The 25,694-nt window shown below is 43.2% G+C and overlaps 1 protein-coding gene across 1 annotated transcript in view; it reads right to left on the bottom strand.

Annotated features, from left to right (window-relative positions):
* Positions 1-25,694, bottom strand: part of COL8A2 (collagen type VIII alpha 2 chain) — a 194,666-nt gene that overhangs the window by 158,689 nt on the left and 10,283 nt on the right. Inside the window, exons 3-4 of the mRNA XM_081921467.1 lie at positions 9,339-9,436; positions 52-101 (exon numbers count right to left, since the gene is read on the bottom strand). The gene's annotated coding sequence lies outside the window, so the exon portion shown is untranslated. The remainder of the gene's footprint in view (positions 1-51; positions 102-9,338; positions 9,437-25,694) is intronic.

The raw sequence follows: 25,694 nt of genomic DNA, 5'->3' as shown, positions 1-25,694 counted from the left end.
CCAATCCCTGCTCAGCCATGAAGCTTCCTGGTGGACATAAACTTAACTTACCTTACTAGGTTGTTGTGAAGATTACTGTCACACATTTTGCCCCACGCTTCCTGGAGGAAAAAATGAATACACTTATGACTACATTTATAACTGCCCACCCATAATTGCAGCCCATAATTGCCCCACTTTTGTGTGGAGTTTTAATCCACATACATGTCCAGAAGGCCAGACAAAGGCTATCTATTATAGAATTGGCTTCTGTGTGAACAAGGGTGTCAGAACACAAGCAAACTTTGCAGCTCCAACTCTGTAGAAATGGTGTGCAATAAATTAGTTGCAAGGAAAAATAAATAAATATATATATCTTACTATATTCTGAACAGCTGCTGTTTCGTTTTATGGAGTCATTTTCCAGGGAGCTCCACCAGGGAAGAAAAACAAGATTCCCAAGAGTGGAACTGGTTTAATATTTTTCAGTATAAAGAAATGTTGAGTGCCTTGCAAGTTTGGATGATACTGAAGAGCGATTTCAGATTTGTCTGACCTCAAATAAAATGTCAAAAGTTTTAAAAATATCACTGCATGCTTCCCCCCACTCCAGTGAGGTAGTTCTGCCAACTTTGGTTTCCTTTGCATGAGAAGGGCAGACTAACAGAGCAATCCAAACCCCCTTTGTGCTGTGGATGGGCAGAGGTTAGCGATGGAGGAGCACTTTGATTCAATTCACATTTAAAGGCAAAGTTGCCGGATTCACACTTCCCAAAACAATATGCGAACCCAAATACAGCAATCCTTCGAAACTCACACTTATCTAAATTTTGCAGTGCAGTTCTCCAGCCCATAAATGTGTCAAAAGATACACACAATGGGGTGAAACATGCACATAAATGCATATATTAATGAAAATAACATGCAAAAATGCATTAGGGACATTTTGTTTTGCAAAAACATGCATATTAGGTAAAATTGCATATAATTACATATATTTTCAGGACCAACTTAATTTTTGTAATTTTAAGTTGCAAAAACTTTTTTCCCTTTTAATAAGAGTCCTTAGTGTTTGTGCCAGAAGGGCATGCTATAAATATTTTAATTAATAAATGACTCCCTGAATTTTCACTGTGTTTTCTGGTTTTTTCTTTCAAGTATTCACAAAGTCTTTGAGATTGGTGTGCTCAACAGTGCCTTCTGCTGGGTAGAATTGGAACTGCTAAGTCATTTTAAGAAGCCTAACAAGAAATCTTGAATGTTTGTGCACCACAAAATTGGGATGGGGTGTATTTCCATCAATTTTCGGGGACTTTAAATTCTAGCCATAGTTTTGTGTGTGTGCACAGCGCACAGGCGTTTCTATGAATTATGATGAGGTGGCAGAGGTTTCGTCATACATCCTGTGACTTTTTTTCCTTGCAAAAGTGGGGAGAGGGTAATTTCACTGACTTTAAAGATAGTTTTTGAATTCCATCCATACTTTTGTTGTGAGGGGAGTTACTATTATTTAAGAGGTGGTGGTGGATATATTGTCTCTCTCCTCCTCTCTACCATTTCCTTCCTTAGGCAACTTGGATGGGACATTTTCACCGTGAGAGTGTGTGTGTGTTCAAATTCCATTAGTATTGGGGAGGGCAGGGGTTACTATTACGTAAGATGAGGTGTGGCAGAGTTTTTGGACCTCCCACTACCAAAACTAGGATGAGCATGTCTCCTATTTTAAAGTGGACAGTTCTATTTTACACTGGCAGGGAGACATTTTTTCAGCCAGAGGGCTGTTTTTCCTTCTGGTTAACCACCTTGAGCAGGGGTCAGCAACCTAAGGCCCATGGGCCGGAAGTGACTCATCAAGGTTGTTTGACCGGCCCATGAGCCACCCTTGAACCAAGCTGCCCACTTGTGCGCTGCACTAAACCGCAGCGTGGCGCGGGGACTCACTTCCCTGGCGCCGGACACCATGTCTGCGTGCACAGACCCCGAAAATCACGTCTGCGCAGACACAGAAAATCACGTCTGCACATGTGCAAACACAGAAAAACGCGGGCGGGCGGGCAGGCGCGCTCATGTGTGTGCACAATCTGGCCAACAGAGGGATCTCCGCAGGACCAATCTGGCCCAGGAAAGATAAATCCTGATCTTGAGGGCCATATGCCACTGATGAGCAGATCCAGAGGCAAAAGTGATTAGAGCAACAAGCATAAATGTGAACTTTGTGCAGCAGGTTAGTTTCTTCACACACAACACAGCCTTCTCTATGCTCCATCCATCCAAGCAAGCAAGCAAGCAAGCAAAAGGCATTATCATTCCAGCCAGGCAAAAATACTCCAGGAGCGAAGCAAAGAATCACAGAATCATAGAGTTGGAAGAGACCACAAGGGCCATCGAGTCCAACCCCCTGCCAAGCAGGAAACACCATATAGAAAGGCCAACAAGGAATGTGGCTTGTGGAGAGTTCTGGGGACCAGATAAAGAGGCCCAGGGCTTGAGTTTCCCCACCTTGATATAGACTAATCTGTCTCTATCTCCCCAAAGGTGAGGAGTCATAGACAGAATAAATAATGGAGGTTCTGGAGCTTGCTATTCAGGGTGAGATTCAACTAGGTTGCTGCATGCGCGGAACAAGGTCAAGTGGCACCACAGGACTTCCCCGTCACTCTCACCATGAACCCCCACACTCCCTAAATCTGCTCTGGAGGGTTGGGGGAACCCCAGAACAAGAATAGGGGTGCTCATGGTGGGGAGAAAAGGAGAAAAGTCCTATTGTGAAAGGGGCCTGATTATCTGCACATATTCCCCACTAAGTGTTACATGGAATTGCACCCGTAACATGGTATATTAGTTACATCCATGCGCTCTCTTTGGGGGGAAGAATCATACATATTCATGTATAAATAAAGATTCTACATGAAGGTAACACAATATTAGCCCATCAAAAGTGGAATTTTGTGATTATACAAATCAAGCTTATTTTCACATAGATTTTGCATGTTTCTGCTTGTCATAAAATGGGACTGAAATCCTGCCCAAGACTACTGGGAAATCTCAGTTATTCAGTACCTTACTTTCTGAGATTCGCCTGACATGTAGTCAAACTATAAGGACTAGAAGCTTGAGATGCTCATGAATCTGAATTCTGCACTTTCTTTGCCTCCCACCTGCATGCTTGCACAGAATGACAGAAAATATAATCAACTTTGGCAAGTGCTCCTGGTACTTGCTATTTGATGTATTCTTGAAACATTCTTTTAAAAAATGGTAAAGAGCTGACAACCCAACTGGAGCTAAGCCCAGGTCAGCAAAAGCAGCTGCTAGTCCTGTTCTTGCCTTCCTCTCCCCCCCGGCAACCCTTTCCTTAAAAGAACAAGCTGTTCAATTCAGGGATTTCCTTTGTAATTAGACATGTTAGTTTTATGATTTTAATCTGCAAACTACTGTAGCTACCAACAACAGGTTGTTCTTGAGAAAATGCTATATTTTCGACTGGCTTAGAAATCAGCTCTAAATGTGGCTATTTGTTCTCCAGTATATTCTGAGAGGGAAGTAAGGGGAACTCTGAGGAAGAAGGAGGAGGAGGAGAAGGAGGGGGGGGGGTTGGATTTGATACCCTGCTTTATCACTACCTGAAGGAGTCTCAAAGCGGCTAACATTCTCCTTTCCCTTCCTCCCCCACAACAAACACTCTGTGAGGTGAGTGGGGCTGAGAGACTTCAGAGAAATGTGACTGGCCCAAGGTCACCCAGCAGCTGCATGTGGAGGAGCGGGGACGCGAACCTGGTTCCCCAGATTACGAGACTACCGCTCTTAACCACTACACCACACTGAACTCTCCAGTTTCCCTTTTCCTTCAGATGTAGGGTGCTGTAACTGGGGCCAGCTCTGAAGCAGTATTTGGGTCAACTGCATTTTTGTATTGTTGTAGAAAAATGCATTAAATCAGTTCCTGATGGTATCATTATTTAAATTAAATCTCCTGCCTTTTTCTCCATCACTCTGCTCAATGCAGTGCTACCCAAGATTCTGGGAGTGTTCATCAAGGGCCTAGCCCTGCTTAGGCAGCAGCAAGGTTACAACATCATGCAATATCAGCCATGCGCTGTGTCTACAAAACTGCAATTATTTCCTACATTTCTTTGGAATCTCTGAGATGGAGAAACATGTCAAAGTGGGTGTGGTCAAGGTATAAAAGTGGGCCGAAATGTGGTGGGTGTGGCTGGGGGGGGGAAATGGCATCACAGAATCACAGCAAGGGACCCACAAAAATGGTCAGTTATAGTCTATTTTTTTATAAAATGTTTAATGGACACATTTGAGGTGGTCTTGGGGACCCACAAGAAAAACACATTCTAGTATCACAGCAGCGGACATATATGAGCAGTCAGTTATAAAAAAAAGTTTAAAATGGGGGAAAGTGAGGGGGGTCTTTTGGGCCACAAAAAAACCCCCAAAACTACCAACCCACCAACTTTTTGGTATCATGGCATCCCAGAAGGAGACACATAGGAGTGACAAAACAAAAACATTTTTTTAAAAAATAGTTACTTTTTTAAAAGATTGACAAACTTTTGGGATCTCTTGGGGAACCACAAAAACTTGAATGTGTGTATGGGTGTATTCATGCTGCCCCTTGGCTAGCCTCCCACACTCTCAGAAAAGGCAAGTCCTCCAGACATGTGGGATTGTGTGGTGCCACTTCAGGGTGAAGGATGATGGAGTGCTGGTTCAAATACTCCTCTGCAGTAAAGTCTCTCCTGCAGAAAGCCAGCTTGCCAGTGTAAACACCAGTGAAGGGCATCAGCATTGAATCTGGATATGCGCTTCATTAGCCTCATTAAGGAACTGAGCATGGCAAATTCCTAATTTTTTTCTCTGGTTTGGATTAAAATGTGAGCAGGTCATGGGAAATTAGGGGTTTAGCCCAAGGCTTCATGGAAAATGTGTTTTTTTTAGGAGGAATTTAAAAGAAATTTGAGAGGATCCAGAGCAGCACACCTGGCTTCTGGATAGGCTTGAATATCCTATTCTTCTAGAAGTCCAGCTACATTTACAACTCTTCAGAGAGAAGTTTCTTAAATGCCAAGAAAAGGAAGAAGAGAGAAAAGAAACACCTGAAACCAAGGCATGACCAGTCTTTGCTATAGCATCTCCAACCCTCGGTACCCAGTAACCTAAAAGGGTAAGCAGGATTTTTGTCCCTGATGAAATAATTTGTTTTTCCTTTAGTTGTAAAACAGCACGTGGCCCTTTTCCAGCCTTTCCAGACAGGGCTTCATGGTACAAAGTAGAAGCCAAATGAATCCTGTTCCTATTAATGACTGGTCCATTCCTGTCAACGCTGGCAAGGATCGATGAGGGAACGGGTCTCTCCCCTCCACCCTCTCAACCACCAGCCCCAGCAAAGCCCAGGCTGTGAAACATTTGCAATATTAATTACTTGAAGAGCCCCAGAGTTCATGGTTTCAATTTGCTCTTGCACAGAGAGCAACAGGGTGAACTGAGTAAGCCACGTAGGTTCCCTCTTACATAGAATGTCACATTCATATCTCTAGGCCAGGGGCGGGGAATCTGTGGCCCTCCAGCAGCCGCTTCAGTTTACAGACTCTGCTAACCCAGAAATAGTACCTCAGGTTAAGAACTTTGCTTCAGGATGAGAACAGAAATTGCACGCTGGCAACGCAGCAGCAGTGGGAGGCTCCATTAGCTAAAATGGTACCTCAGGTTAAGAACAGTTTCAGGTTAAGAACAGACCTCCAGAACAAATTAAGTGCTTACCCAGAGGTACCACTGTACCTCAATGCAGGCTTCAAGGAAGGAAACCAAGGCGAAAATGAACACTCAAGCCCTTCAAGATCCTATTAAGTGTGATTGCTTCCAAATGACTCTTAAGGATCATCTGCTTTTGAAGTTCCCTGATAACATCGAGGAACACTGAACCAAGCTAAGTGCATCCATTATTGCAGCCTGTGAACAAACTATTGGATACCAAACCAGGAAACACCAGGACTGGTTTGATGTGAATGATAGTGAGATTGAATGCATTATTGACAAGAAAAGGAAGGCCTTTCAGATCTGGCAAAGAGATAGAAATGATTATATTTCCCCATGATCTGCTCACATTTTAATCCCCTTTCAAAGGCAACACAATGCCTTTCCTTTTCATTTTTTTGCAGACCAGGAAAGGCTGTTTCCCAGTGAAGAAGGAGTTTGTTCTTGATCTCTTGCTGCAATAACAAAAGAAAAAGCCGAAAAGGCTTTTGCTTGGGGTTTGGAGATGTGGTAAAGCCTCTCGTTTACATAGGCAAGCCACGGGAGGGAGGAGGGGATGATTTATGGCGCTGTGTCCGCTGCCGCAGAAAAAAAGGACATGACTCTCGCCGTCCAGCTGAATCTTTCGGTAAATGTTGTGCATGTGGGCTTGGACAATTAAAGGGGCTTTCATAACGAGCTTGTTGTTTGCACAGATGGAAAAGGGGCCTTTGAGAAAACAGGCGCACTGAACAGGGCCGTTTCCTCCCTTGCGCACAAACATAGGCAAAGGCAGCAGAAAAAAATGCTATCAAACCCATTGAGTCAACAATCTCCTAGAAAGAGAATGGACAGTCACAGATGTAAAGAGATGGTGGTGAAATGGGCAGTGTTCCTCTGGCCTCTCTTGTAGAGACCTATGACGAAGGACTTCCCAGGGACGCCATAAACTGAAATATTTTTGGTTTTGTTTTACCACTGGGGCCATGGGGGTTGTGAGTTGGAAAGCCCTCACACAAGAATTCTATCTGGCATGCAAGAGTCATCAGTGCCGATAGGGACTAATAGGGCAAAAGCTTGGGAGACCAACAGTAGGTGCAACCAGAGAACATAGGAACATAGGAAGCTGCCTTATACTGAGTCAGGCCATTGGATCATCTAGTTCAGTATTGTCTGCACTGACTGGCAGCAGCTCTCCAGGGTTGCAGGCCAGGAGCTTTCCCAGCCTTATGTGAAAATGCCAGGGATTAAACCTGGCACCTTCTGCTTGCAATGCAAATAATCTACTACTGAGATATAGTGCTTCCTGTGATGGCCAAAGGCAATGACAGGAACAGACAGCTACTTCTTGTTTTATCTCCATCCTCCTCTCTGCTCAATTCTACAAAGGCAACACTGACACTGAGAAGGAGGAAGCTGACAGGCAGTGTGCCACCTCCTGGACTAGTTGGAAGTAGGAAAGCAGATAGGTGGGGCCACTGAGGTTGGTGAGGCAGTATCTCATTCAGCCCAATAGTCTAGCATCCACTGCAAGCAGGGAGTTCTCCCTGGCAAGCCCTCTGCAGTGGGTCATCTCACCTGGCTCAGGGTGGGGTAGAGCAGCTAATGCCACCCACTTAGCAACCCTCTTTTGTACGCACTTCTCTCTTACCCCATATTATTCGCATCTAGGAAAGTTGGAGAGTTCTAATGGAAACGGAAAAAGGATCAGATTTTGCAAGTGTTTGCTCATTTGCCCCACGTCCAGAATGGAAATCAATCCAAGGAATATATGGTTGCTATTTGTTGTTGTTTTCCATCCACCAATGATATGTTAACTGCATGTAATTTATGATGTTTTTCCTTCCAATTTGTATTGTGCTTCCCTAGAATTGAAATGAATGGTGTGGAGTAATGTAATGTAATGATAATATAATTAATTACATCTCCTTTGTTGCCTTTGCAGACAGCAAAACAAATGTAGATTTATTCAGCAGTCAAACTGCAGCAGAGCAGAAACAGCACTGCATGGGGTAAAGCAGAAATTGATGCCTTCCTGCACCCCTTTTTGCAGTCCATCACTCTCAACTAAAAGTTTATAAAAGTATGCATGGTTAAAAGAAAACAAAATGAAACTGACTGGCAAGTGATAATTTGGGGAGGGCAAAACTAAGTTTAAATTAGCCTGTGGAATTCAAGGCCAAAAGATGTGGTGATGACCACTGGCTTGAAAGCTTTAAAAGAGAAACAGACAAAGGTGAAGATATCCACTAATAGCTATGAGCCATGTTGGCTATTACCTCTCATGCTCTGAAGCAGCACGTGAATGAATCCAGTTAGTGATGGGCAAAGAACAGGTGAAGGTTGTTGCCATTATACCCTTGCTTTTGGGCTTCCAGGAAACAAGATGCTGAATTGTAGCTCGGTGGTAGAAGGAAAGCACAGTGGGAGAACATGGGTCCTGGGTTCAATCTCTTGCATTTCTAAATGCAACTGCGAAACACTCCTGCCTGAAACACCAGAGAGTCGCTGCCTGTCAGTGTCAAAATTACTGAGATAGATGGACTGTTGACCGGTATAAGGCAGCTGCCTATCACATAAAAATTCTCACTTTGTTAGCCTCTCTATTTGGGGGAAGGTCATAGCTCAGTGGCAGAGCTTCTACTTTGCAAACAGGTGCTCCGAGATTCAATCCCTGGCAACTCCAGGTACAGCTGGCCTGCACTTCTCTATGAATCCTTGGGGAGATACTACCAGTCCATGTAGACTGGTATATTGAGCTAGATGAGTTGTTATTTTTTTCTTGGTTTTATCTTTTTGTAAACCACTTTTAGTCATTTTACAATCAAAATTCTCATGAAATAATTAAATAAAAAAAATGGACTGATGAAAGGCTGCTGCCTAAAACCCATTGGCTGTTCAACTATTATCCACCAACTTAAATTACTCACAGTGCCCCAAAGTAGTCTAGGTCCGCTGCCCCAGATCTTTGTGTGGAACAGCGGTGCCAACTTGAATAAAATATTGTGGGGGTCCAGGTAAGCCCTGCCCTCCATAATCGATCACATGACATTGTGCACACACATACTACAGTCATACCTTGGGTTGAAGTAGCTTCAGGATGAATATTTTTGGGTTGCGCTCTGCAGCGACCCAGAAGTAACGGAGCATGTTACTTCCGGGTTTTGCCGCTCGCGCATGCACAGACACTCAAAATGACGTCACGTGCATGCGCAGAAGTGGCGAAACACAACCCGCGCAGTCACGTCTTACGTTTGCTTCAGAATGCGAACGGGGCTCTGGAATGGATCCTGTTCGTATCCAGAGGTACCACTGTATTTAAATGGCCCCTTCAAATATTTTATTGTGAGCGCCGAAGCCCCCATGGCCCCTAAGAGTTGGCTCTTATGGTGTGAAAAATAAGACGGCAGCTCCAAGTTGTCTGTTGCTTTGGGCACTGGGGGCTTGGCAAGCTACCCAAGGATGCCAGTTGCTGACCCCACCCCTGCTCAGATTTTTACCCCTAGTAATTACAGATTAGCTTTAGCCTGGCACCAGAGAACTGGCTCTCCCTCCCATTTTCCTCCCCAGTCTTAACTACAGTGGGCCAAGGCAGTCCAGCCATCCAATCTCACTTTGAAACTTGCTAGATTTCTTGGCCTCTGTCCCTCCACGTCCTTCCTGTTTCCACTGGGGAAAACTTCTCCTCTGAAAATTTTCCAGCCAGCTGTATCTGAAAAGAAGATGGAACCTTTATTAGCCTAGGAAGCATCTAAGCAATTTAACCATGAGTGGGTGCTGATTTGTATCAATTCTACTCCCACTCACCCACCCACCCCCAAAAACCCCTCCTCCCCCCATAGTAACACAAAGTTCCACATTGGCTCCACCAAACAATGCGGCCTTGTGCGTCTCTCTCATCTTGGCTCTCTACCTTGAGTATTGCCATGTGCTTCGGAGCAGATCCCTCCCTTTCTTTATGATGTGGTTTCAGAAATGACAAGCTGTATTATGCTGGCAGAGTGGTTGGAGTTGTGGGGTGCATGTATGAATGGAAGGTACATGTTATGAATGGAAGGTACTGCAGAAAGGCCAAATAATCATGGAACGTATAGTGCATTTCAGGCCATCGCCAATGCTTTCCAAGATTCAGAGAAAGAACATTTTAAGACTAATCTCCACATGTACTGTACTTTGTGGTAAGCGCAACATTAAATTACAAAGTGAGGTGAGGGGGAGAGATAGGAAAAGCTGCAAACACACCATACATTTAAAGCACGTGGCCTCCTCCAAAGAATTCTGGGAACCGTAGTCTGTTAAGGGTGCTAGGAATTGTAGCTTTGTGAGGGGTAAGCTGCAGTTCCTAGGATTCTCTGAGGAAAGTCATGTTGTAGGTCCTTCAAAGTGTGTCAACTATGCTTTCAAAGTATGGTGTATTCGCAGCCAGAGAGAGACTGGGAAGCAAAATGGGTTGGTCTATCAGAACTGGATTAGTAAATCTACCAGGTATGCTGCAGAACACTAAACCTGTCTAATTCAGGCCTGCGTTACAGTGGCTGCTTACAAACTACCACTGTTTTGCAGGAGCAATTCAAATGCATACCAGAAATTTAAGTTTGCACAGTTAAATTGGATTAAAGGGCTCTTTTTGCATAAAAAGCCACTTTAAAAAAGAAACAGAACTTTTGCTGTTAGGAAAATTACAAGGAAATACGTTGGAAAGTGAGGGATGAACAAATTATTAAGAAGAAGCCACATAAACATCATGCAAGCAAATCAGGATGAATGCTAAATAAAGATCAGACATAGTCTAATCTTTGTGTCAGCTTTGTGCCAGAAAATAAGGTTGAATGTTCAGTAAATAAGCCATCTGGAGGAACCCATTGTCATCACCTGAAGGTTTCCTAGTGTGAAGGATATGTTCATTTGGCTCTCTTGGTGTAGTGGTCTGAGTAATGGATTTGGACCAGGAACACCTGAGTTTAAATCTTCCCTCTGTTCATCTACCAAGTTTTATGGGTCTATTTCACAAGTCCTCATCAAAGCAAATCCTTTCTTATTTAGAACTAACTACTCTTTTATTTTGCCTTGAGGGGAGTTTTAACTGGCCTTTATTACTGTTCCAATTTAATTCCTCTATGTTATTGGAACAATTTCTCCTCAAAGCTTTATTCTATGTATTTTTTACAATGTTTTTTGATGTTATTGTTTTTGTGGCACATTTTTGAATTGTCATTATGGAAGAATCAAGCTGTCAGTTTCAGTTTTTCTCAATTTCCCATGTTTCCAGGCTTCAGTTCAACACATTTCTATATCAGTTGGTGATTTGGGGGGGAAAGTTCTTGTGAAAATTAGTCAGTTTTTCAGTGTGTATTTCTCCTACTACAGACATTTTTGCATTCAGTTTTGTCAAGTATAGAGCTTTTTGCAAGAAACTTCTAACATAATGCATTTTTGTATGTTATTATTAGTAGTAATATTTTACTTATTCTTGTTGTTGTTACATTTATATCCCACCTTTCTTCCAAGGAGCTCAATATAGCGTACGTGGCTCTCCTCCCTCCACATTTCACCCTCACAACAACCCTGTGAGGTAGGTTAGGCTGAGAGAATATAACCAACCCAAGATCACCCAACAAGCTACTTTATTTGTTAATTAGTTAGTTGGATTTACATACCGTCTTCCTGCCAAGGCGATTTACAATTTAAACACTAAAACAAATGCATTATATAAAACGAAGACTGACAGAGTCCTCTTGTGCCAACAGGAAACTGACAGAATACAGGCTCCTTCACTTCTGCCTTCCCTCAGGGCACACCAGGGAAGGTAGAGTGGGGATTTGAACCCAGGCCTCCCAGGTCCTACTCCAACACTCTTGCCATTACGCCACACTGGCTCTTGATATATGCAGTAACATATGCATTTCTGTGCACTGTTTCTATTTCCGTTAAGATACACATTTTCAGACAAATTTTGGAGGGAAGTGAGAATTAAATATGTTCTCAATAAAATGGGGGGGGGGGGAACCACCCCTAAGACACCATGAGTGTGAATGGGGGAAGGCAGGATACACTGTAATCTGTAAAATAAATAATAACAATAATAAATAATCATTGGCTCTGGTTTTGAATTCTAATACTTTTTTTCCTTTCCTTTGACACATGCAGAAGAGGCAACGGAGCAAGCCAAGGTAACCAACATGGCATAAAATGTAGCCCTGCACTTGAAATCTGGAAAGTACCTTTAAAAGCCATCTTAGTCCCTTAAGTGGGGACTAATTATCTCTAAATCATCCCAGACAGACGTTTTCCAGACTTACTCTTGAAAGCTTTTAACAATGTGGACTCAACAAGCTTACTTGGTAATTTATTCCATTGGGCAATTATTCTTATATGCCTTTCTCCCTTTCTTGCTCTCCCCCCCCCCACCTACACACACACACACACGTACATTTGTTTTTTAAGAGGCCAGCACCTTTTAATCAACTTCATTGGAATATTAATCAAGTAGAACTTTAGCTGATTGCAAATGGAGGTGATTTTGAATTAGCAAGCAATACCAGCTGCTTATATGGAGTGCCAAGTATGCCATATCCAGATGCTAAATGAAACCTTCAGCCTACCACCATTCCCCACCCTTTGGGATGGGTGAATTTGTCAGTTTCTGTTTATTTCAGTTTTTCAGTCTTAACTTCAGTTCAGTTTAGTTCTCAGACCCAGAGAACTTTGCCCACCTCTCTGTCTGAGCCGAACTTTGCCTGCCTCTTTATCTGAGTCCAAGCTCAGAGAACTTTGCCAGCCTTTCTATCCAGATCTGATCTCAGAAACCTTTGCCAGCTGAGAAAAAAATTAAACAAAACATAGCAAAACTGCTGGTCTGGATTATATTCACTAACTCTGGACATTTAAAACTCTGGTAGCTGTGCAGGAACTGATACCAGAGCCTGCTGGCTCATGGGATGGAGCCCGGAGTAGCAATTCTGTTGCTTCTGGGTCTGGAAAACAGAACAAAAGCTGTCTATTCACCTAAGGTGTACAAATGGGGGGGGGGATGCTGAACCACATGAAAAACAACAACAGAAAAACACAACCTCAAAATGGCCAAACTGGCTTTATTCCGGTCATTTAGCAACAAGTGAACTCCAAACCATACTTATGGGGACACTCAGAAGATGCAGAGGTCTTAGTGTGGATCGGTCCATGCTGGCACCCCAATAGGCTCAACATCTTCCTTTACTGCTGGACAAGCTTTTTTGCCACCTCTCTAAGGAGCTAATAATACAGAAGGGAAAGTCTGCCTCTGGGTGGCTCTGCTGAGATGAGCGGCACTCATAACATTAACTCTCCAGATACTCTTTCTGCCCTTCTGTTTGACATTCTTTTCATGACTTCAAGTTCACCTTGGCTGGCTCAGTTCTGTCCTGCTCCCTCCATCAAGGTGAAACCCATCAGCTCTCAGGCCAGTTGCCAACTGTGTCTCGGCCTCAGACTGAAGGGTCCCTTTTCTTCAAACAGGAAGTCCCTTTCCCTCCCTCCCATGCCTTCTTCCAAGCTCTTGGATAGGTGAACGGCTCCTTCTGCCCAACACTTCCTTTTACTACCCCAAATACAGGAAACCACAACCGCAGCTCTCTTGAAAAACCTTCCCTCGTGGTGTCCCTTCCCCTCCCACACCTCTCTGTGGGGAGACCACCAGTACCGAGCGATTAAAATGGCTGTTGTTTCTTCCATTACTCAGCTTTCCTGAATTATTGGGTGTAAGATTCAGGGAGTGGGAATAATTATGGGCTGGGGGGGGTGAGCGGTGGTGGTGGAGGAGAACAATGGCAGGCTTGAAGGCTTAACGGTGCTTGTGTGGTTCTTTCTAACAAGGTCGGCCTGTAGTCATATTTCCCAGAGTCTTCATTTCTCCCCACCCGCCCACCCCACCGAAACCTCTCATAGCTTTTTGCCAATAGACATTTCAGCACAAGGCAACGAGCCCATTTGCAGCACCCTCAGTCCAAAGGCTTAAGTTTTTAATCTGTTAGGCACCCAAACTTTATTTAACCCTGCGTTCTCACAGGCAGCATTTCATCGGTGAAAGGAGGGGTGGGGTGTAGGGGTTTCAGCCAATCCAGGATTCATAATGAGCTGGTTTGCACATAACATTAAGCCATGTTGTTGTTTAGTCATTTACTCGTGTCCGACTCTTCGTGACCACATGTACCAGAGCACGCAGGCACTCCTGTCTTCCACCGCCTCCCACAGTTTGGTCAGGCTCATGTTTGTAGCTTCGAGAACATTAAGCCATAGACTATTTTAAACCAGGGGTAGGGAACCTCAGGGATGGGGGCTAAATACAGCCCTCCAGCGTCTCTCGCCACTTGGGACTCTCCTCAGCCACAGTCTCTTTCCCTAGGCCACACCCCTTACCAGTCTGCCTTTACAAAGTTATTGACCAGGCTTCCTCAGCCTCGGCCCTCCAGATGTTTTGAGACTACAATTCCCACCATCCCTGACCACTGGTCCTGCTAGCTAGGGAACATGGGAGTTGTAGGCCCAAAACATTGGAGGTCCAAGGCTGAGGAAGCCTGTTCTTGACCATCTTGGCTGTGAGTCCTGGAAGATCTGCTCCCTGCCTTGCAGGCCTTTTCCCACCAAGATGCTTGGGCTGGGAAGTTTGTTGTGGGGGGGGTTGTTGCTGTTTTGTATCTTTATTTTAGATTTTGTTGTGATTTATGTGGAAATTGTTCAGATTGGTGGTGTATTTTTAATGTTTTATTTATTGTTTATGACTACTTTTGTTATGTTGTAATATATTTTTTTCATGTTGTAAGCCGTCTTGAGCACAGTTTGAACTGTGGAAAATCTGCAAACAAATGAAATTATGTATATATGTATGTTGTGTGTTTCGGCCTTTGAACTGAGGGTGCTGCAAGTGGGCTCACTGCCCTGTGCTGAAATGTCTGTTGGTCAATCAACAGGGATGATGGGAGTCCAACAACATTTGGAAGGTCATAAGTTCCCTCTTCCTACCTACTATGGAGTGCACAGTATAATTTTAGTGTACCTGAATTTTTGTTCTCTTTCCATTTCTGACTGATGGACAATTCCGTGGAGCTCAGAAGCTGATATATGCCACTTACAAGTACCTTTTTTGTTCCAGTAAAGCATGTGAATAAATATTCGGGCCCTGAAGTTCCTTAGCCAGAAATGAAGGTCACACCCATCAATGGAGTCAGACCTCATATGATTAAACAACCTTAAATGGCTTAGGACCGCAATATCTCAAGGATCGCCTCTTTCCTTAAGAGCCAACCCAGACCCTGAAATAATCATATGAGGCCCTTCTTCATGTGCCACCTCAATGAGAGGACTGGAGGTAGGCAACATGATAACAAGTCTTTTCTGTGATGGCTCCCCAATTGTGGGATGCCCTCCCCAAGGAGGCTTGCCTGGCGCCTTCATTACAAATCTTTAGATACCAGGCAAAGACGTTTCTGTGTAACCAGAACTTTGGCTGAGTAAACATTCTATGGCCTTTTAAATGTGTTTATGGGAGGGGAGTTATTGATTTGTTTTATTATGTATTTTGTGTTCTTTTGTATTTTTACGTTGTGAACTGCCCTGTGATCTTCAGGTGAAGGGCAGTGTACAAATTTAAGAAATAACACTAATAATAAAATTATAATGATTAGAGTCTGACAAGGAGTGTTTTATGGTGCTTTGGTGATATATTTTATATATATATATATATATATATATATATATATATATATATATATATATGAAAATATAATATACATTTTATAAAAGTATATGAACTGATCAGGTGCAAACAGTATGAGACATTGATGGGCAATGGTGCTTTCAGAAAAGGACTCTCTGCCAAGTGCCCAAGCAGCAGAATGAGCAGGAAGGGACCCAAATGCAGCCTGTTGGGTGGGTGCTATTGTTTAAATCCAGAGTCTAAAACTAGCTAACTACACCACTGATGATACCTTTTAAAACAGCATCAGTTCCTAAACAAAACAGTCTGTCTTTGGACCCACACCAGCCGCTAGATCCTTCGTGCCAGCTAGCAAAACTCAGCTTTCTTTCTTCCATATCTGGCTGTATTCCAACTGTCAGACCCCAGCTGAGCAAGTGGGGGGTGTCCACTGGACACTGTCCAATAACTAGTTGCCACCAGGCATCAGGGTTAATTTTAGTAGGCATCTTCAAGCCATCTGTGCCCACTGAGCTATAGAAAACCCTCACTTTGCATATTCATAACAACACATCTTTCCTTTTAATGATATTAATAATAATAATAAATCCTGCCTCCTCCACTTTAGCTGGTTTGGTAGCTGGAGCAGCCCCTCCTGTGAATACATCTACCACCACTTTTAGTTTTTGACCAGTTGGAGCCAATTGTATATTGTCAGCCAGAATTAGAGCCAGGTCTTATGAGTTATTACAGTTTAAATTCCTTGGTAATCAGCTGCAAAGAAATGGAAAGTGAAACCTGAAGAAGATGCCAAATAATTCTCAGCAACAACTAAATCACCGACACAATCCCCCTTCCACAGAGATGGAAATGTTAACTATTTCCCCACTTTGGTCTGGAGCCTCCTGATGTTCAGGAAACATCAGTCACCCAGCTGGGATGGAAGGGAATTCACCTGGTCCAGTTTTTCACAGTGAGCTGACCCAATTCAGTCATCCCAAACTTGCCTGTGAATTGGAGTGCAGTTCCTAATTGGACTGCACACTTCTCCAGATTTTGCAGTGCAGTTTCAGTGTGCAAACATACATATTTTATGGCAAAAATGTGCGTATTTCACAGGGAAATGTACTGAAAAGCATTTCGAAGAATACATTTTTGAAGGGAAATGCATATAAAAAAATTACCCAGTGATGTACATAATAACAATAGGCACAATAATTTAAATGTGAACTTTCCATGCATTCTTAAAAGACAGAGTGAATCTAGCACTGAGTGCCAGGGAAAATTACAGGCTGATCTGCTCATCCCTTGTCACACAGCAGAAAATAGGGAGAGTGGCTTAAAACTTTTGAGCTGTTTATTTTTAAAAGTATATGCTGTAGTGTGGATTCGGAATTTAATTCCCTAGAGGTCTTTTCTGTAGTTATGATCACATGAGCCTAGCTTCAGTAACACACTCCCCCCCCCCATTTGATTTATTGCAACAAGTTGTAAGTGGGACAGCCTTTGAAAACAGTCTGGAAAAACTGAGTTGGTACAAAATATGGCCACTCAGTTACTAACTGGGACTGGGCACTGTAAACCCATTATGCCACCATTTCCTCACCGGCGGTTTCTTGGCCTTTTTCTGGATGCAAGTCAAAGTATTGCCTTTCCATACTGGGGCTGACATTATGCATCACCCATTTTCATCAGAGAAATGTTGGAGGGTATGGTGTAAATACTTAGCACCTAAGATTCTTATCTTGGTTCAGAATTATTGCCACAATTTCTAGTACAGTGGTACCTCGGGTTACATACGCTTCAGGTTACATACGCTTCAGGTTACAGACTCCGCTAACCCAGAAATAGTGCTTCAGGTTAAGAACTTTGCTTCAGGATGAGAACAGAAATCGTGCTCCGGCGGCGCAGCAGCAGCAGGAGGCCCCATTAGCTAAAGTGGTACTTCAGGTTAAGAACAGTTTCAGGTTAAGTACAGACCTCCGGAACGAATTAAGTACCGGTACTTAACCCAAGGTACAACTGTATGGATTCATGCCACAATTTTGTTGTTGTTTAGTCGTTTAGTCGTGTTCGACTCTTCGTGACCCCATGGACTAGAGCACGCCAGGCACTCCTGTCTTCCACTGCCTCCCGCAGTTTGGTCAAACCCATGTTTGTAGCTTCAAGAAGACTGTCCAACCATCCCGTCCTCTGTCGTCCCCTTCTCATTGTGCCCTCCATCTTTCCCAACATCATGGTCTTTTCCAGGGAGTCTTCTCTTCTCATGAGGTGGCCAAAGTATTGGAGTCTCAACTTCACAATCTGTCCTTCCAGTGAGCACTCTGGGCTGATTTCCTTAAGTATGGAGAGGTTTGATCTTCTTGCAGTCTATGGGACTCTCAAGAGTCTCCTCCAGCACCATAATTCAAAAGCATCAATTCTTCGGCGATCAGCCTTCTTGATGGCCCAGCTTTCACTTCCATACATCACTACTGGGAAAACCATGGCTTTAACTATACGGACCTTTGTTGGCAAGGTGATGTCTCTGCTTTTTAAGATGCTGTCTAGGTTTGCCATCGCCTTTCTCCCAAGGAGCAGGCGTCTTTTAATTTCGTGACTGCAGTCACCATCTGCAGTGATCATGGAGCCCAAAAAAGTAAAATCTCTCACTGCCTCCATTTCTTCCCCTTCTATTTGCCAGGAGGTGATGGGACCAGTGGCCATGATCTTCGTTTTTTTGATGTTGAGCTTCAGACCATATTTTGTGCTCTCCTCTTTCACCCTCATTAAAAGGTTCTTTAATTCCTCCTCACTTTCTGCCATCAAGGTTGTGTCATCTGCATATCTGAGGTTGTTGATATTTATTCCGGCGATCTTAATTCCGGCATGGGATTCATCCAGTCCAGCCTTTCGCATGATGTATTCTGCATATAAGTTAAATAACCAGGGAGACAATATACAGCCTTGTCATACTCCTTTCCCAATTTTGAACCAATCAGTTTTTCCATATCCAGTTCTAATTGTAGCTTCTTGTCCCACATAGAGATTTCTCAGGAGACAGATGAGATGATCAGGCACTCCCATTTCTTTAAGAACTTGCCATAGTTTGCTGTGGTCAACACAGTCAAAGGCTTTTGCATAGTCAATGAAGCAGAAGTAGATGTCTTTCTGGAACTCTCTAGCTTTCTCCATAATCCAGCGCATGTTTGCAATTTGGTCTCTGGTTCCTCTGTCCCTTCGAAATCCAGCTTGTACTTCTGGGAGTTCTCGGTCCACATACTGCTTAAGCCTGCCTAGTAGAATTTTAAGCATAACCTTGCTAGCGTGTGAAATGAGTGCAATTGTGCGGTAGTTGGAGCATTCTTTGGCACTGCCCTTCTTTGGGACTGGGATGTAGACTGATCTTCTCCAATCCTCTGGCCACTGCTGAGTTTTCCAAATTTGTTGGCATATTGAGCACCTTGACAGCATCATCGTTTAAAATTTTAAATAGTTCAGCTGGAATATCATCACTTCCACTGGCCTTGTTATCTGCAGTGCTTTCTAAGGCCCATTTGACTTCACTCTCCAGGATGTCTGGCTCAAGGTCAGCAACCACACTACCTGGGGTGTACAAGACATCCATTTCTTTCTGGTATAATTCCTCTGTGTATTCTTGCCACCTCTTCTTGATGTCTTCTGCTTCTGTTAGGTCCTTTCCACTTTTGTCTTTTATTATGGTAATCTTTGTATGAAATGTTCCTTTCAAATCTCCAATTTTCTTGAACAGATCTCTGGTTTTTCCCATTCTATTGTTTTCCTCTATTTCTTTGCATTGCTCGTTTAAGAAGGCCTTCTTGTCTCTCCTTGCTATTTTTTGGAAATCTGCATTCAATTTCCTGTATCTTTTACTATCTCCCTCGCATTTTGCTTGCCTTCTCTCCCCCACTATTTGTAAGGCCTCGTTGGACAGCCACTTCGCCTTCTTGCATTTCCTTTTCATTGGGATGGTTTTAGTTGCTGCCTTCTGTATAATGTTACGAGCCTCCATCCATAGTTCTTCAGGCACTCTGTCCACCAAATCAAAATCCTTAAACCTGTTCCTCACTTCCACTGTGTATTCATAAGGGATTTGACTTAGATTGTATCTTACCGGCCCAGTGGTTTTTTCCTACTTTCTTCAGTTTAAGCTTGAATTTTGCTATAAGAAGCTGATGATCTGAGCCACAGTCAGCTCCAGGTCTTGTTTTTGCTGACTGTATAGAGCTTCTCCATCTCCATGCCACAATACATGTACATTACTCAGAACTAATCCCCATTGAATTCCATAGGGATTGCTACCTAACAAGCATGCACAGGATTGCAGCCTGAATTGCTTCGTCTAAAAAACACCACACAGGACTGGAAGGGCCCCCATAAATTCAATATAATCTGCCATTTCTTTTGTATTCCTGCATGGAGAGGGATGGGGAAAACCTGAAACAGAAACAACTTCATATGCATTGTTGCTGTTCTGCCCAACACAGAAAGCTTCATCTTGGACCATTTAGCTATGTCTCTCTTCATGCTTTTCACCAGCAGGCAAAAATTAAATTTAAATATTTTATCCAACTTATTTGGTATTTGAATGCATAAATATTGAAAGGATGGTGGGTTTCTGGAACCATACCCCGGCCAGATTGAGTTGAGTAAGGTGCTGGGCTAACGTGCCACACATTTCTTAGTATAAAGAGAGCTTCCAAATCCACCTGGGCAAGGAGCTTTATTATGTTTAAGCTGCTTTATGGCTTGTTTGCTCTGTGATCCTCAGATAGATGGTTGGTTGGTTGGTTGGTTGGTAAATAAATAAATAAATAAATAAATAAAGCTTTATTCAAATAGTGTGCTACAGAAATAGGTTGTAAACCACAACTGAGTTTATCTCCGGATTTGAATTAGCGATTGCAACAAACTGAATTAGTTGAGCAGCAGACTTGGCAGGTGCCCCTAAAACTACTGTTTATAGAAATATACATTTATATTATTTATTTAGAGCATTTGTACTCCTCTCTTCAGACTGAATGGCTCCCAGAGCAGCTTACATAACGGAGTTACAACCTAAAAAAACCAAAAGACACACAAGGGAAAGGGGACAGGGAGGGATAAGGAAAATATAAATGAAAAATGAAAACTTATGGGCCAATTTCTAAGCAGTTGTTCCTGTAATGGCCAGCTGGCCAGGGCAGGAAGTACCTGATGGAGCTGGGCCTCCAGCAAAGCTGATGAAATGAGCCCTGCTTCCCTTCTCTCCCACTGAGGCAGACTGACAGAATAGACGCCCCCAGGTGGCAGCTCTGCCTCTTGAGCCATGGCCCTTCTCCTTCTTCTCGTTTGGAGTCAGAGCAGTGGTTCATTTAGCTCAGTGCTGTCTACACTGGCTGTCAGCAGCTCTCCAGGTCTTTCCCAGCTTTACCTGGAGATGCTGCAGATTGAACCTGGGACCTTCTGCATGCAAAGCAGTTGTTCTACCACAGAGCACTAGGTGGGGGTGGGGTGGGCAACCATCCTGACATGTCAGCTTGCCCAGAGCCTCCCTTGAGGGTCAGCTGCACGAAGGTACAGCCCTAAAATCCTAGAATGCCCTGAAGCCCCTACAAGCCATAATAGCCTTAGACAGTTCTCTATGACACACATGCATGCACTGCCTGTTATTGCTTTAAAAGGCTTCATTTCCCCAGGGTCCCCGTCTAATATCAGAAACCCAGACAGAAAATAAATGAGGGGGGCATGCCTTGCTAAGTGCTCTCTGAAATACTCATTTGCAAAAATCAGCTTCTGGCTTGTTCGTGAGCCAATCTGCCACTAGCTGAGGTGCAGAAACACACCAGAAGGGCAATGCTCAGAGTCTTTTCACAATCCTCCCTTTGAGCTCACCCTGTGGGTTGTGAAGAGTAGAAGAAAAAGAGAAGAGTTTGGATTTGATATCCCGCTTTATCACTACCCAAAGGAGTCTCAAAGCGGCTAACATTCTCCTTTTCCTTCCTCCCCCACAACAAACACTCTGTGAGGTGAGTGAGGCTGTCACCCAGCAGCTGAATGTGGAGGAGCGGAGACGCAAACCCGGTTCACCAGATTACGAGTCTACCGCTCTTAACCACTACACCACACTGGCTCTCTTGAAGAGGGGTGGGAGAGCAGTGCAGCCCCCTAGGGTAGGGGAACAAAGATTTGGGATTGGCAGCCAGCAGCCCAACAGCAGTGTCCCACTTCAAGGAGCTTCCCATCTGCCTCTATGAACTAAGATCCAGGCTCATCCTGATGCCCACAGGTACCCGTGTGCTTGCCAGTACCTCTTCATAGTAAATATCCCCTGAAAAATCCATGATGCACAAGATGGTAGCGTGCCCACAGTATTTTGTGTTCCTGACTTCTTTCTATTGTTATATAAATTTATAACCTCCTCCCAAAGGAACCCAGGGAGGTAAACACACCAGCAATAAAACAATACAATTCAAAATATTTAAATACATCTACAAATGTCTAAAATAATTAGACGGCTAATCATTTCAAGGTAGCCAAGAACAGTGGGCTGTATTCGGTGCTAGATTTACTCAGAATTGACCTATTGAAATTAATGTACATGACTAATTCAGGCCCATTAATTTTGATGGGTCTGCTCTGAATAGAACCCAGTATCTTTAAATGTGGCAGATATTTTGTGTTATGCAAAACCCAATAGCTGCCATTTGTGCTATGCCACTTTTTGTGTAACGCCCCATAGCTGCCATTTTGTGACTTGCACCCATGGCACTGCCTCCAAATGTGCCCACCAGCCCAAAAAGGTTGATGACCCCTGGGCAGACCAGTCTAATTGAAGTCTCAGTCTGTTTTCCATGTGCTCATTAACAAATCTAATCCGTCCCGTTTTCATATCAATCAGCTTATTAAAAAGCACAAAAATTCACCTTATTGTTCAACAAATCTTATCCTCAAAGAATACGTTTTTGAATGCATGTTGGTACTTTTTTGAGCCAACAACTATAGCACATCACTCAGTGAAGTGTAAAATCCAAATGCTAGCGAACTGCATCCAAACCTGAAATGCAAAGTACCGTAGGACAGGCTCATGGAAGAATGCAAAGCAAACAATATCCTGGAGCATTCCAAGCTCCTAAGAAACTATTGGTGGCATAGGTGAAAGTCAGCCCACCCTTCAATAAGAGATGCCAGGGGTTGGGGGCAGAATTATCACTTTGTTTCTGACTTGCTGGTTTTGGCTGCAGATTCTCCCAAGCAACATGCTTTTCCCCTCCATGGAGCTCTTCTATACTGAAATCAGGATATGGTTGAACATTCACTCACTCACACTTTTGCTTGTATAGGAATGGAAAGAAAAATGTTTTCGAGCTGTAACCCAACAGACATGCATCTCACTGGCCCTCTCCTCACCCTCCCCAAGTTCTTTTGCCTGGCTGGATTTTGTCCTTGAACTCTAATAATTCTGGATGGAGGAGAGAAAAGGGTATGCGACTTATTTATGTAGGGAGCAAGCAACTCTACAAAGGTAAAATATGCACTGTTTGCCTCTGGCCCAACCAACCATTTATCATGTGGCCCTCAGAAGGTTGCCCAGTAGGAAATGTGGCCCTTGGGCTGCAGAAGATGCCTTACCCATGACAGAAAAGACTGCTGTTTTGTTGATGTTTAATTATGATGTATATCATTTATTTATCTATTTGCTGCATTTGAACACCACCTTTTTCTCCAAGGAGCTCAAGCTGGTGAACATGGTCCTTCTCCTTATTTAATCTCCACAACAATCCTGTAACGTTGATTAGGATGAGAGAAGACAGTGACTGGCTGAAGTTCACCCAGTGAGCTTTGTGGCCGAGTGGAGATTTGAACTCTAGTCTCCCAAGTAGTAGTCCGACACTCTAACCACTACATCACATTGGCTCTTTGTGTTATGGGAAAATGGAAGAAATAGTTTATATATATATGTAACACATTAAAATAAAGCACATTAAAATAGCTGTCTACTAGCACAACCTGGTAGCACAACCTGGTCTACTAGCACAACTGGCACTTCTTCAAAGAGAATAAAATGCTTTAGCATGAAAGAGGGACGCCCCCACCTTCCAGGCATCCCTTCCAGAAACAGAGCACAGAGCTGGGACAGGCAGACTCTCAGATTAGGCGTGGCCAGCAGCCAGTCTTGCTAAATAATGAGGTATACCTTGGGAAAGTTGGCTGCCACAGAATCCATGCCCTAAATGATAGGAAAACACACCGACGGTCTCACTTCATCTTGGCCCTGCGCATGATAATGAAGGCAAATGCCAGCTCCCTTCCACGGGGGAAGATGATCCTCTCTAGCTTAAGGGCCAACTCTTCTTTTTGCCTTCATCTTTCTAATATTTCAGCTGCTGTCCAGATGTGGAGCAACTCTGGAGGTTGGCTGGCTTTCAGACTCCATGCTGGAAAGACCCAAGCTTGGCTCTTGTCTGCCAGGGACACATGGCTGTTGAATTAACAAGCAGGCTAATGACAATGGGAGTTGGAGAAACCAACAAACAACAACCAAGGACCCTGAGGATGAACCTCTGTTGTATATACCTGGGGAGAAAATGACGTTATGGATGCAAAGAAGCAACAGGAAATGACATGGAGATGGCAGAAAAGAGTGAAGGGGAATGAGTTGCCTCTACAAACCTCAGCATCTGAGAGAAAATGGAGGTAAAACATAAAATGTATTTGGTTGGTGCAGGAGAAGCTGTTTCTTATTATGCTTCTGTCACTAGGAACTCCAGATGCAGATGGTACAGCATGCTGGACCTCCATCTTAAGAAGGAAATTCAGCCGACTGCCATCTCTTAAGACAGCACTTAATTGTTGCTGTTTTTAGAGCTGTGGATGCTCTGGTGCTGTCAGCAGGAGGGCAAAAAGTGCTCACACAGTGTGCTCCCTACTTGCCTGCACAGTGGATGGAGCAGCCATACTGGTGCTGCACACATAACTGTTTGGAGGGAGATCCAAGAATGGGATGGAGACTAGTCTGAGCTGGCTTATTAAGTGGCTGTTGGCTAAGCAGCACGAGTCTGTTTTAGTTTCAGATGGTGGTAGTCAGCTAAGTTTTACTCAGACTCACTGAAACAAATAGGCCTGACTTTGTCATGTTCATGTTCAATGGGTCTACTCTGAGTAATATTTAGCTGAATACCACCAATTCTTCACTCCCTGAGTTCCATTCCTTTAAACTGGACACAGGTAAAAGGCAAAAGAGGACCTGGCTACTTAATAAGATCCAGCTGAATTAAAGGAAACCTCAGAGCAGGTATATTATGAACCAAGCATGGACAAATAAGTCAATAGACAAGACAAACGTAAATAGTTTGTCTCAGTTTCTTCCTTTTCTTATCTTCAGTTTGCCACATTTCTGCATAAATTTGGGATAGTTGTTGTTTTCAGTCCTCATGAAAATTGCCAAAAATATACATTTTCCTTTGCTTTTTTTTGTTTTGCTAATTTGTTAGTTTTACTAAGATATGCATTTGTATAAACACTTTTTAAACATGTGTGCTTGTGTACACAGTTTTCACTTGGTGGACTGCATCGTAATATCCAGAAAGTTGTGAATTTCAAAGGATAATTTTGTTTCAGTTTGGATGTTATTTCAGGAAGTGCAAATTAGGTAAGGTTCACATTAACATAGGAGTCAAAACAAAATTCTCCCCGTCTGTATTTTTTTTTTTTTTAAATTAAAACTAAATAACAACCGAGCAAAATCAAGATACACCAGAACTAAATAGAGTATGTATCCTCTGCATATTTGAAACATCATTTGGTGATATAATTTAGGTATCCAAATACAGGCATGTGACCAAGATGACGGTGAAGATTAAGATAACAGATGCCGTGGCAATAAATCTTTCCAAAATGACTTCTGGGGCTCCAGTGGTATTAAATTACCACCTTGTCTAGTAATAAATGTCATGAAAGGCCCTGATGTTGCCATGAAGTTATCATGTCTTGCAACTACGGACAGGGGATAAATTAAATTCAGTTTGCATTTAAAAGTGAATTAACCTAATCTGCACTTTTCAAAATAATGTGTGAATCAAAATTAAGTCATCCTTCCACATTTGCACTTCTCTGAACTTGGCAATGTAGTTCTCCAGCCAAGTAATGTCTACAAAAAATGTATATATTAGGGTAAAGTGTGCCTCTAAATGCCTGTTTTAGTTAAAAGAACATAAAGAAATGCATTATATTAGGAGCAACGGCTTGCAAAAATGTGCATATTAGTCCAAAACGCACACCATAATGTGTTTAGGAGAAATTCACACTAAAATACTGACAA

The sequence above is a fragment of the Podarcis melisellensis genome (genome assembly GCF_964234715.1).
Source record: "Podarcis melisellensis genome assembly, chromosome: 8".
Lineage (NCBI taxonomy): Eukaryota > Metazoa > Chordata > Lepidosauria > Squamata > Lacertidae > Podarcis > Podarcis melisellensis.
This window is presented reverse-complemented; position numbering and strand designations above follow the sequence as displayed.